The sequence below is a fragment of the Onychomys torridus genome, chromosome 14, assembly GCF_903995425.1.
Source record: "Onychomys torridus chromosome 14, mOncTor1.1, whole genome shotgun sequence".
NCBI lineage: Eukaryota > Metazoa > Chordata > Mammalia > Rodentia > Cricetidae > Onychomys > Onychomys torridus.
In genome coordinates, this window is record NC_050456.1 from 49,993,045 (window position 1) to 50,007,501 (window position 14,457).

A 14,457-nucleotide genomic window follows, 5' to 3' on the forward strand; every position below is an offset into this window, starting at 1 on the left:
TTTTTGAGCTTTACGTAAAGACGCACGTATAAAATGGGCTATCAAGTTCAGCACAACTTTTGTGAGATTCATCAGTGTTGTATACAGAAGGAATTAATCTCCTTTGCTCAACAGTCTTCATGTCCAAGGAACACAGATTTCAGGTTTTTAAGTTTTTAGTTGACAAATGGCTGTATAGCCATGTATATAATATATTGTCTCAATGGTTGGATATATTATGGAAAGATCAATTCAGGCTAGTTGTCATATCCATCCATCCAAACATCCACCATTACTCTGTGATGAAATCAGCTGTTTGGAGGTCCACAGCACACTGTTATTATTGTTTCCTGTAGACATCACATTGTGCCGTAAGACACCAGAAGGGGCTCCTCTAACTGAGCCTTTATAATGTTCATCCTTTCTGGTGTCCAGGTCACTGTCATTCTTTAACTATCATTTACAGTGCCACTGTGCAGGTTTATATATCCACTTGTGTCTCTTGGTTCACATATGCACCTGGGGACAGAATCTCTGGTATACAGGGTTGATGAGTATGCAACATTTATTGACAATGGCTGTTTTCAGCTGTTCATTCTGATTCCTATTTTAGCTCTCCCGAATTATTTTGTCACATTCTTGTCTCTTACAGTCTACTTAATTTTAACCATTCTGGTAGATGTATACTTTATTTTACAGTTTTAATTTACATTATCCTAATGACTATTGAACTAGAAATGTTTTCATACATACATTGGCCTTTACATATTCACTCTTAAGTATGTCCCCATTCCGTGGCTTAATTCTGTATGAGTTTGTCTGTGTTTTCCTTGCTGTGGTGTGTAGCGTCTTTGCACATTCTGGGTAAGATCTTATTTGGATTTTCTCTCTCTTTCTTTCTCTTTTTCTTTCTTTTTTCAGAAGAATCTGACCACCAAATCCCATCCCCAGTGCTCGGGATGAGTCTTCTCACGTTGCACCCTGCAGATGTCTCCTCAGCCTGTCCTTGCTGTCTTATCTTCTACATTATGTCTTTGGATGAGCAGAAGTTCTTACTTTTAACAAATTACATTTCTTATGATTTTCTTTTTTCTTTCCAGTGCTTTCTGTTTGCTGTTTGTCTATCTGAGGTCATGAAGATGCTGTTCTGTGTACAAGTTTAGGGCTCATACAATTTAGACCTGAACTCCACTGGAAGTTAACCTTAATCCAAAAGAAGCTTGTAAGGTGGGCTAGTATGCTCAGCACAGTTTTTATACAGAATTTTCATATTTACTGTAGAGTAGGAGTTGAACACTGTCCTTTTTTCTGTACAAATATACAAATAGTATATTTATAATATAAATATAACAATGTAGTTATAAATAATATAAAATAGCATAAATAATATAGATGCATATAGTTTACTGAAAAGAGTCTGCTGCTGTGACCCCTTTGATATAAATCAAGTGTTCCTGTGTATGTGTCTGTGGTGGACTGTTTTATTAGCATGTTTTCTGCTTTTATAACCATACTATACAGTTTCACTTATTAAAATTTATCTTAAAATATTAGTGCTGAGTAGAACAGGAATAATGTTTGCTGTGTTAGTCCTCATAAATAACTGTGTTGCATATATGTTTTAGCATTTAGTCAGTCTTCAGAAGAACATCTACCGGGAATGTAATCAAAAGTGAATTAAATTTGTAGGTCAATTTGAAGAGCATTAACGTGCCTAACCATATTGAATCTTCTGACACAGGAACATGAGATGTCTATCTGTTCTGGACTTCCACTCCTACAAATCATATACATGTTTATTTAGGTATGTCTCACATATTCAGTTTCATGGTGCCAAATAAATGCTATTTTTCTTCCATTCATAGTTAAACAATTTTTTACAATGCAGACAAAATTCATCTTTGTTAATGATCTTGTTTATGGTGATACTAAGTTTAATGATATAAATATTTATAGATGTTTTACTGTTTTATTTTTTCCCCCTTTGGGTGTAACTGAGCTTACAGGGATCTTTCTTTGGAATCTTTTATTTTTTTTCACTGGTTAGGAATTAAAATATGCTAAATAGAAATGGACATAGCAGGAGTCTCTGTTTCTTTCTTAAGCTCAGTGAAAGTGCTTTCAATCACATCCCATTAACTGTGATGATCCTATTTGTGCCTTACAGAAAATCTTAGGAAGAGTAGAATACCTCCCTCCTCAGTTTCTTAAGCTTTTTTCACTATTTTGTTTTTAAATCATGAATGTGTGTTGAACGTTAGGAAATGCTTCCCTACACCGTTTATTGAGATGGCTGTGTGAGACATCTCCTTACTTTCCTAAATGGTTAAGGATTATGACTCGCTTTTAATAACAGCATCTTTATGATCCTGGAATAATCACAGTGCTGTGTTCTATTATCCTTTTTTTTTCTTTATTATTATGTGTTTTAAATTTTATACATCAGCCATGGGTTCCCCTGTCCTCCCCGCTCCCGTCCCCACCCCCACCTTCCCCCCAGCCCCTCCCCTCCATTCCCATGTCCTCCAGGATCAAGGCACCCCTGGGGATTCATTTAAACCTGGTGGATTCAGTACAGGCAGGTCCTGTCACCTCCTTCCAGACTGAGCAAAGTGTCCCTGTGTAAGCCCATGAGCTGGCTGTTCTACTATCCTTTAAGTGTACTGCTCAATTTTGTTTCTTGCAATTTGTTGATTTCTTTGTCTACATTCAAATCCAAGATGGCCTACAATTTTCTGTTCTAACAATGACTCATACTTGGATATCAAGGTTTTTAGACTTATCCAGTGGACTGAGAGGTGTTCACTTTTCTTTGTGCTTTAGACGAATTTACAAAATATTGAGGAAGCTGGTGTGAGTTTCTTTTTGTTTTTATTTTTGTTTGTTTGTCTGCTTTGTTTTGAGATAACAGCCTCTGGCTGGCCTGGAATTTGCTGTGTAGAGCAGGTTAGCCTTGAACTCTCAAGAGTTTGTCTGCCTCTGCTCCCCAAGTGATGGGATTTAAAGTGTGTGCCACCATGAACATCTCAAACAAGTAGAGTGAGAAGCCAGCCTGCGTTACATAGCATAGCCCTGTCTCAAAATTTTAAAAATAGTTGAAAAGGAAATTATCTTGTTTGCTGGGTTGGCTGTTCAGCATGGTTTCCCTGTGCTAAAACTAAGGTATAACACATGTTGAAGGAAAAAAAAAAATTCCTTCTTCATCTTTTCTGGCTTCTATCAGCTTCAGCTTTGGCTCATGGGCCTTTCTTCTGTCTTTGGAACCAGCAGCATAACATTTAAACTTAAAATACATGTAGTCACTAGTTTTTGTTTCGGTGTAGTAAGTTTTCAAGGAATTTATTGATTTCACATAGAGTCATGTTAGTTGGCACTATCTTGTAATACATTTTTTAATTAATTGAATAGGCTAGTGTATAAAATAATGGGCTCCTTCATACATTTCCATGAATATGTGTTGTCATACTTTGCTCTTACTTGTCCCCTTCCTCCCATACTCTCTCGTCTTCTCCAGCTGGTTCCCTGTCCCCAGGTAGTTCCCACTTCTTCCTTCCTTCCTTCCTTCCTTCCTTCCTTCCTTCCTTCCTTCCTTCCTTCCTTCCTTCTGTTCCTCTCTTCCTCCCTCTGTCCCTCTCTTCCTTCCTTCCTTCTTTTTGATGTAGTGTTTTTCTACATATCTTTGGCTGTCCTGGAACCCACTCTGTAGACCAAGGTGGCCTCAAACTCATAGAGATCCACCTGTCTCTGCCTCCCTAGTGATGGGATTAAAGGCATGTACCACCACTCATGGCCCCACTTCTGATTTCTTATTGTGTTATTACCCAGTTTCTCATCTCACTTAAAATCTCTCCCTCCCATCTCATGATGCCCTTTTTGATTTATGACCTCATCCCACATATATAAATGCACATCATATATGTATGCACATAAATATAATTTTAAATCTAGTTTTCACATATGAGAGAAAATGCACACTATCTGTTTTTCTGAATCTCAATTATTTTACTTTAACATGATTTCCAGTTGCATCCATTTTTCTGCAAATGTTATTATTTCAGTTTTTATTGTGGCTGCATAAAACTATATTGTGTATATATATCACATTTTCTTTACCCATTCATCTTTTGTTAGACATTGGGACTTGCCATATAGTATTTCTATTTTCAGTTTTGCAAGGTACTTCCACACTGATTTCAGCAGTGACCACTCAAATTTCCATACCCACCTGCAGTGAATGACAGCCCTCTTCCCCACATTCTCAATAGTACTTCTTGTCTTGTTATAATTTATTTCATGTGCATATGTGTTTTAACTGCATTTATGGCTGTGCACCACATGTGTGCCTGATGACCACAGAAGCCAAAAGAAGGTATCAGATCTGGAGTTTACAAATGGTGTGAGACACCATGTATGTGGGTGCTGGTAACCAAATGTGGTCCTCAGGAAGAGCAGCCTGAACTGCTCACCCATCTTTCCAGTCCCTCATTGGTTTCATGTATTTGTTTTTTATGACAGCCACTTAGACTTGGGGAGAGACAGAATTTCCAAGCATTTTTTATTTACTTTCCTGTGATGGCTAAGAATATCGAGCAAGTATCTACTAACTCACAATTGTAGTTCAGTCTATTAGGCTCTATGGTGATTGGATGATTTCGAGGTTTGATATTCTTTATATATCCTCTGTATGAATTTCCCTGTCTGATGTGTAGCAAGAAAACATTCTTCCCATCCTGTAAACTGTCTCTTTCTTCTCATGAGTCCTTGGCTCTGCAGAAGCTTTTGACATTCACTCAATCCCTCTGTAAATCTGGGGGATTATCCCATGTGCTATCAGAATCCTTTTCCAAAAACATTTGCCTGTGCCTCTAAATTCAAATATTGCCCAGTGTCATTCCTGACAATTTCAAAGTTTCAGATCCTGCGTATAGGCCTTTCATCCATTTTGATTCTTCTACATATGGAAATCTAGTTTTCCCAGCACCATTTGTTGAACACATTTTCTTTCCCCCATTGTATGTTTTGGGCAGCTTTGTCAAAGATTTGTTGTCTATAACTGTGGGTTTATTTCTAGGTCCTATCTATTTTATTCATCTTCATGTCTGCTTTTGTGATAGTGCCATGCTGTTTTTATTACAATAGCTCTAAAACATACTTTGACACCAGACACTCTGATGCCTCTAGCATCTTTCTGCTAAGGTTTACGTAAAATATTCAGGGTCTTTTGTGCTTACATATGAATTTTAGGGTTTTTTTTCCATTTCAGTGAAGAATGTAAGAACTTCTTTGAATAAGTAGATGGTTTTCAGTAGTTTAACAATTTTCTTAATGTTAATCCCACCCATCCATGAATAGGGGAGGTCTTTCTCTTAGAATCTTTAATTTCTTGAGTATCTAAAGTTTTCAATGTAGAGAGAGGTCTTCCACTTTCTTGGTTATGTTTACTTCTGGTTTTTTTTTTTTTTTTTAACTATTGTGAATTATACTTTCCCCTTGATTTCTTTGCCAGCAGGCTTGTTATTGATATACTGCTATTGATTTTTGTATGTTGAGTTTGTCACCCCTACCCTGCTGAAAGTGTTTATCGGGCCTAGAAGTTCTTTGATGGTGTCTTTAGGATCGTGTATCTCTGCAGGGTCATGTGACTGAAGGGTTATGTCACCCAAAAATAGATACATTGACTTCTCCCTTTTCTATCTGTATCACTTTTGTTTGCTTCTCTTATATTATTGGTGGAAGACTTCAAGTTCATTTTTGAGTAAGAGTGGAGAGAGGGTGCATGCTTGTCTCATTCCAGATTTTAGAGTAAATGGTCCCAGTTTTTCTCCTGTTAGTATAACGTTGGCTATAGGTTTGTCATATACAGCCTTTATTATGTTGAGGTATATTCCTTCTATTTCCATTTATTCGAGGTTTCTATCATGAAAGGATGTTTAACTCTGTCAAGGTCTTTCCTGCATTGATTGGCATGGTCATATGATTTCTGTCCTTGCATCCATTTATGTGCTGAATTTCATTTATTGATTTGCATATATTGAACCAACCTTGCATCATTCCTAGAATGAAAATAACTCAGCCATGGTATACATTTTTTAAAAATGTGTTCTTTTTTCTGTTTTCCTTTTCTTTTATTTCTTTTGTTTTCTTTTAGTTTTGTCAAAACAGTATTTTCATGAATTGTTTTTATCACATCACGTTTTTAAAAATTAAAACTGCCATTTTGAGACAAATGTTCATAAGTGGTTGTAAGTCACAAGTAGTTGGTTGTAAGAAACTTGCAGAAAGACTCATATGTCCCTTATCTGACTTCTTCTGATCACATGGTTTCTATACATTTCTGTTATTCTTTTTTTTTATTAAGAGATTTTTCTATTCATTTTACATACCAACCACAGATTCCCTCTGCTCCCACCCCACCCCCATTCTCACCTCCTCCAAGGCAAGGTCTCCCATGGGGAGTCAGCAGAGCCTGGTACATTCAGTTGAGGCAGATGGAAGCCCCTCCTCCCTGCACTGAGGCTGTGCAAAGTGTCTCACCATAGGCACTAAGCTCCAAAGAGCTGGCTCATGCACTAAGGACAGGTCCTGATCCCACTGCCTGGGGGCCCTCTAAACAGTTCAAGCTAAACAACAGTCTTGCTTATCCAGAGGGCCTAGTCCAGTACCATGGAGCTTGTTAGCTATTGGTCCACAGTTCATGGGTTTCCATTAGTTTGGCTAGTCTCTGTACTTTTTCCAATCATGGTCTCAATTTTTTTTTTTTTAAAGACATGATCTCAGGTATCTCAGGCTGGCCTGGAACTCACTCTATAGCCAAGGATAGGCTTGAATTCATGATTCTTCTGCCTTTACTAAGATTTATGCATTACCACACCCAGTTTATGGTGCTAGGATTGAATCTAGGGCTTCATACATGCTAGCTAGGCAGAAAATCTATCGACTAAACTATATTCCCTGCCTACTTTATGTATTCTTTTTTTTTTTTTTTTAAGCTGAGGATCCAACCCAGGGCCTTGCGCTTGCTAGGCAAGTGCTCTACCACTGAGCTAAATCCCCAACCCAAATGTATTCTTGAATTAGGTTTCAAGAATTCAGTGGCCAATTGGAAATTGTTCTATAGCTTCCTTTCTCAGTGTGTCCTTATCCTGTCTAGGTATTGAGACAATGTTGGCCGTGTGGTGTGAATTCGGTTATACTTCTTTCCTTTCTATGGTATTAATAGTTTGAAGAGTGTTGGTGATAGCTCTTCCTTTGAGATTTTGGAGGATTTGACAGTGCATTCATTTGTATCTTGGCTTTTCTTTGTTGGGAGACATTTTATTACCACTTCAGTCCCATTTATTGTTATGGATCTGTGCAGATTGTTTAGATCTTTGTAAGTTAGTAGTTCATATTGGTCTACGAACTTACTCATTTCTTTGATATTTTCCAGGTTTTTTTGAAATATAAGCTTTTAAAGTATACTGTAATAATTCTCAGTATTACATTGGAAGCTATACTAACCTCTGTTTTTATTCATCTCTAATTTTATTATGTGGGCCTTATGCTTGAATGTCTATTTCTTTCTCTAGATTTGGAGACATTTGTAAACTCATTGCATGAATTCATTCTGCCTTTAGTTTCAAGTCTAACCTATTCTTAAGTTTCGTCTCTTGGTCGTATCCCAGAATTCTTGGCTTTTGTTGATATAGTCAATTATATTTGTTTCCTAATTGATATGTGAATGAAATATTTTGTCATTTTTGTTATCCATATTTGATGTTCTTTCCCCTGCTGGGTCCAGTCCTCTGGGTCCATTTCCCATGTTTCATATTTGATCTGTTGTGTTTCTCATTTCCATATTTCTATTATTTTTCTCAAAGTTTCAATTTTCTTGCTGAATTGTTCTCTGCTGTTTCTGACTTTTTATCCATATGATGATTTTTCTCTTCCACTTGGCTGAGGTTCTCCTTTATGTTGATAACATTCATCTTTATTATGTCTTTTTCCAGATCACAGATCATTTTTTCAACTAGAAAACTTACCTGGTATTTGACCTGTTTTGATATCTTTGAGTTTAGTGGTTGCGGAGTTATGATCACGTGCCCTTGCTTTTTCACGCTTCCTGCATTTCTGACTTATTCATCTCTTGCTTTGGATATCTCTTCTAGTCTCTGTCTCTGTCGTCTCTCCCCTTGCTCTCTAGCTCTCACTGCTCTTGATCACACTCTTTCTCTGTGTGTGTGTGTGTATGGGTGTGTGTATGTGTGTGTGTATGTGTGTGTATGGGTGTGTGTATGGGTGTGTGTATGTGTGTATGTGTGTGTATGTGTGTGTATGTGTGTGGGTATGTGTGTGTGTATGTGTGTGTATGTGTGTATGTGTATGTGTGTGTATGTGTGTGTATGTGTGTGTGCATGTGTGTATGTGTGTATGTGTGTGTGTATGTTGTGTATGTGTGTGTATGTGTGTATGTGTGTGTGGGTATGTGTGTGTATCTGTGTGTATGTGTGTGTGTGGTGTGTGTGGTGTGTTTTTGTGTGTGTATGTGTGTGTGGTGTATGTATGTGTGTGTATGTGTGTGTATGTGTGTGTATGTGTGTGTATGTGTGTGTATGTGTGTGTGGTGTATGTATGTGTGTGTATGTGTGTGTGTATGTGTGTGGTGTGTGTGTATGTGTGGGTATGTGTGTGTGGTGTGTGTATGTGTGTGGTGTGTGTGTATGTGTGGGTATGTGTGTGTGGTGTGTGTATGTGTGTGTATGTGTGTATGTGTGTGTGGTGTGTGTGTATGTGTGTGGTGTGTATGTATGTGTATGTGTGTGTATCTGTGTGTATGTGTGTGTGTGGTGTGTGTGGTGTGTTTTTGTGTGTGTATGTGTGTGTATGTGTGTATGTGTGTGTGTATGTGTGTATGTGTGTGTATGTTGTGTATGTGTGTATGTGTGTGTGTGGTGTGTGTGGTGTGTGTGTATGTGTGTGTGTATGTATGTGTGTGTATGTGTGTGTGTATGTGTGTGTGTATGTGTGTGTGTGTGTGTGTGTATGTGTGTGTATGTGTGTATATGTGTGTGTGGTGTGTGTATGTGTGTATGTGTGTGTGGTGTGTGTGTATGTGTGTATGTGTGTGTATGTATGTATATGTGTGTATGTGTGTGTATGTGTATGTGTGTGTATGTGTGTGTATGTGTGTGTATATGTGTGTGTATGTGTGTATGTGTGTGTGTTGTGTGTGTGTTATATGGCTTTTTTTGTGTGTATGTGTGTGTGTGTTATATGGCTTTTTTCTGTGTGTGTGTATGTATGTGTGTTTGTATGTGTGTGTGTATGTGTGTGTATGTATGTGTATGTGTGTGTATATGTGTGTATGTGTGTGTATATGTGTGTATGTGTGTGTATGTGTGTGTATGTGTATATGTTTGTGTGTGTGTATGTGTGTGTGTATGTGTGTGTGTTATATGGCTTTTTGTGTGTGTTGTGTGTCTGTATTATGTGTGTGTGATTGGAAATTGAACCCCCAAATCATGCATGATAGAAAAATACTCTATTCACCAATTGAGGTTCATCCCTAGCCTTTATTTAGAATTTTAATGTAGATAATTGAGGCCACATTGTTTTCTTTTTTGAACAGTGTTGATAAACTTTTGTCTTTTAAAATTATTTTTTAAAAAAGACTATTTAGCTCTATAGATTTTGTGTAATAATGTAAAATGGTCATAGCCAGTATACAAATACCAAACTAGAATTCTGGTTGCAATTTTATTTAAATACATACATTAATTTGGCAAAGAATGGTATTTTAACATTCTATCTTGGAAACTTGTCTGTTTAGAAATCTCTTCCTCTTTACCCATCCATGTGCTAGGGTTACAAGCACATGCTACCATAGTTAGCAAATACCAGCTTCCCCCATATTCCCCAAATACTTTATAGTTTTTCTTCTTAGACCTTTTACCTTTCTCTGTCAGGGGTGGGCCAGTGAAGAAAGAATCTTCTGACCTGGCATTCATTATACAGACCAGGTTGATCTTGAGCTCATGTTAATCCAAATGCTGGCTTTAGAAGCATGCACCATCAGCCCTGTCTTCGTTTTTTTCCTTTCTTGTGAGAGTCTTTGTAAGGTATTTTTTCAGTTGGGGTTTTTATTAAAAATAAAATTTAATCCTCCTAACATTTAAATGTCTGTTAATGGAAACTATGAGTTTCCATATTTTATTCTATATCTTATCACTTAATATGACTCCTTCGACAATGAACTTTGGTGCTGATGGACAACTAACAATGGGGCAAGCTTTGTCCGTCTCATGACAGTTCCATATAGATGATGTCATCACATTAGATCTACAGACGAGGAAACCTGGGTCCATAGCAAAATTCCTCAATTGTTTTAGGAAATTAGCCCTCTAGACTAAAAAAATTTTTAATTTGTTGTTTAACCATATTTATGAATTGTAGTTCAACTTTAAATTTACTATAAGAATATGAATCTAAATGTAAACTTAAAAAATGGTTGTTTCACTTTTATTGTATTGACTAAAACTTATAAAGCAATGTTGAATAATAGAAAACGGATGTATTTTTGAGTTTCTGATTTTAATAGAAATGTGATTTTTTTTTCTAAATCTTGTTGTCTTTCTTTTTGAGAACAGACTGGTGTAAAGACCATCAGTCTCTAGGAGAGTCCAGGAGCCAGAAGACTTGGATGTGTCAGTCAAGCATAACAGGAGAATGTCAGAAGAAATAGAAGCCATCTTTTGCTCACAGATCCAAGCAAGAAAACAGGTACCCACTGGGGCTGAGAGACAAGTCCAAAGACTACAGGAGTCAAACCATCTGATCAAGAGTGGGAGAGATTGAGGTGAGGAAACTTTGGGACTAATGCCTTTGTCAGGGTAGTTGTTTGAGGTGGACCACTAGCATATTCTTTCTAGGTGGAGACCTTTCTGTGGGCTTCCAGACTGTAAACCAAGAAAAATGCCCAAACTGACAGTTAGAACAATAGCTATAGGTGTGTCTGACAGGGTGTGGGCACTTTACTTCTTTCCCTGGTGCTGAGTTTGAAACAAGTCCTATTATCTGATAAACACTTCCTAGCCATGGGACAATCTATGCTCACTGAGTCCCAGGAAAGCATGTATCCTGAAGTTAGCCTCGGGCCCTAAGAAGACAAGCCTCAAAATGCTTAAATATAAGACCTGGAGGAAACAGAAACTTATTTAGGGCCTTATTTGTTGGAATTTGCAGAGGAGTTATTTGAGGAGAGCTTTATGTCTTTTAATTAAACCAAATATCTGGGGCCTTTTGAAATGAAATTTTCCTTAATGCCTTTTCCCAAGAGCCTGGGATTGTGTATTTTAAGAAATAAAATGTGTGTCTTGGTTATTGCCAGTGATATCTGAATATAATAAGGCATGTCCTAGAAAGACTGCACATCTAGACCTTAGCATATATGTATAGACAAAGCTGTTTTTACTTCTATCTTGGGTATTCATGAGGCAGGAACATCTCAGTGTTTTCCCCATTAAGAGAGCTCTTTTCAAGTAATGACCCAGTAGTTTATAATAATATGAAAAGGAGACCATTGATAACCCAGGCGTCCAGGGCTAAGGTGACTGCCTAACATTAGGCACATTTTCTGTTTTGTGTCTTCATCCTTTAGCAGGGACATTCGGGCTAAATGATTAAAATTAACAATAGCTCATTAAGATCCCTTGCTTGGGATTGTTAGCAAAAGCATACTATAATCATAAATTCCCATTTTTGTGTACCCAGTAACTCCCAAAGTGCTCTTCAAATAGTCAAGGACCCACAAGAAGGTAATTCCCACTACATTATAGTACTTTTCAATGGAAATCATCTTGCAGGTGGAATATTCTAGAGGGCCATATTGGCTAACTCCTATCTCATGATACTGTGGTAGCTGTAAGAGCTTTGGACATCACTGGGGTAGAGGCACACAGAGACGTGTGGTGGGGTTGCTTCCAACACAGGAGGCAAAATCATCTCCAGTGGTGAGATCACAGGTATCATACAAAGCCATGCTTTCACAAGCAGTGAAATTTAAGGCCAGCTCAAGGGTATTTCCTTGAACTAAAGCATAATGGGCATCCAGGTAGGGAAGTTCACAAGCTCAGAGATTTTGACAGTCTCTGTTTTTCTGAAGACCAACAAGTGGCCTACTGTTTATTGTTTTGATGGTGAAGAACAAGAGGCTAGGTGCACAAATTTTCTTGCACCAGAATCCCTGAAGCTGTTAATGACCATCCTAAGTAGTCAAGACTCCAGGAAGCACAAAAAAAGGCTGCCAAAGCCTTTATCAGATAAAAGGCTTCGTTATCTTATTCTTTGGGGTACTGATAGATAGTTATTGTGCCCCTTCAGAGACAGAGGCAAACTGTAATGGAGAAGCTGTTGAGATAGGCTTTTAACAGAGCATGTTAGCCAAATCCATAAGAAGAAAATGTAGACAAGTTGATTGACAGAATTGGCCTCTACTCCAGACCTGAGGACTTAACACAGGTCTTGCAGACACCTAGCAAGTGCTCTGCCACCAAACTAGGTCTTTTTTTTTTAACTTTTTTTTTTTTTTTTTTTTTGAGATAGGATGGCACTTAGTTGCCCAACCTGGCTTCAAAATTATGATTCTTTGTAATTCTCCCACCTCAGCCTCCAAATTAGCCAAGATTACAGGTTTGCATCACAAGGCCTGGCTTAGAATCGGCACTTTTAATAATATTTGGCATAGGAATCTCAATGGATGGATACAGAGTGGGGATTGTAGTAGTCTATGGTGACACACTGTTTATTTTTTCCCAGAAATAATACATCAAAATGGGCTATCAAATAGAGAAACAGTGGTGATAATAGCCCTTTTATTGACCAGGCTTTCTATAATGGGTTTCCATACCTAAAGTTCCCTTTTTAACTTATATTAGGCCATTTTAACTACTTTCACTGAGGGTTCATAGGGCCCCATTTCATTGAGCCAATGTCTAAGTGTTAAAAGAGCCCCTTTGTTTTAATCTACTAGTTATCTGGTCAGAGTATTTGTTCTCAACATAAAATCTTTTACAGCAAATGGTCTATGATGGGATATTACTGACAAGGCTATGGATAAAGTGAGGCATACTTGCTGTGGAATAATCCTGTACACTGTGAATATGTATTACTCTGATTGGTGTAATAAAGAAGCTGACTGGCCAATAGCTGAACAGGATAAGGTTGGGTGGGAGAATCAAACTGAGAATGCTGGGAGGAAGAAGGGTGGAATCAGGAGTTGCCAGCACATGCAGAGAGAAGCAAGATGGGTTGCCACACTGAGAAAAGGTACCAAGCTATGTGACAAAGCATAGATAAGAAATATGGGTTGATTTAAAATGTAAGAATTATCTAGTAACAAGCCTGAGCTACTGGCCAACAATTTATAATTAATATAAGTCTCTGTGTAGTTACTTGGGAGCTGCTTGCAGGATAGAAAGTCCTACCTACACATACTCATTTTCTTTTGTTTATAGCCAGTTACCTTCTCACAATCAATGATATATGATTCAAATTTACTAGGGTCATGCTATTACGATAATTTGAGCCCCAATCTTGATATGGCTATGAATTTCAACAACAGTGCATCTTAGCACATAATACAGCTAAGTTAGTGCCTGTGTTGTAGAGACACAAAGCATCTTTTTGTTAAAACTCTTCAGTACATAAAGTTTAGATTTCCAATGGAATTGAATTACAGAGAAGTTTAAATTTAGCTAGCTTTTATAACTGCCTATACTATGTGCAATTCTTTATTATATCTGCACATAAAAATATTATATATGGCATATTAATTACTGTCCTTCACTGTGCTTCAGTAAGTAATCTAGGGCTATATGCACCATACTCAGCCTCTGAACAGTACTTTCTTTAATAACTGTTCTATTGCTGTGAGGAGACACCACAACCATACAACTCTTATAAAGGAAGGCATTTAACTGGGGCTTGCTCACAGTTTCAGAGATTTAGTTCATTATCATCTCATGAGATGGAGCATGTCAGCATGCAAGCAAATGTAGCAGTCAAGAGTTCTACATATTGATCTGAAGGTAGCAGGAAGAAAGAGACTCTAGGTTTGGCATGGCCTTCTGAAACTCCAAACCCCACCCCTAGTGACACACTTCCTCCAACAAGGACACACTTCCTAATCCTTTCAAATAGTGCCACTCCCTGGTGACCAAGCAGTCCAACCTATGAGCCTATGGGGGTATTCTCACTCAAACGACCACAGTACTTAGAGTTTAAAGTTCCCCTCTCCCCCTCTGACTTGACACCTAAGATAGTGACTTCTCTTATCATCTTCTTTTTTTCTTTTTTTTTTTTTTTTTTTTTTTTTTTTTTTTTTTTTTTTTGTCTTTCTAAGCAATACTTTCCTCCTGTGGTTGTCTTGACTACAAGATGGCCAACCTCATACTTTAGTCCCCTCACCTTTCAGAGTAAACTCTTTTTTTTTATTTGTATTTT

The 14,457-nt window shown here is 37.6% G+C and overlaps 1 long non-coding RNA gene across 1 annotated transcript in view; it reads left to right on the forward strand.

The window, feature by feature from the left end:
- The first annotated feature begins 827 nt into the window (after positions 1–827).
- Positions 828–14,457, forward strand: part of LOC118595135 — a 32,232-nt gene continuing 18,602 nt past the window's right edge. The window contains exons 1-3 of the long non-coding RNA XR_004946477.1: positions 828–1,206; positions 1,721–1,783; positions 10,605–10,813. This is a non-coding gene — a long non-coding RNA (uncharacterized LOC118595135). The remainder of the gene's footprint in view (positions 1,207–1,720; positions 1,784–10,604; positions 10,814–14,457) is intronic.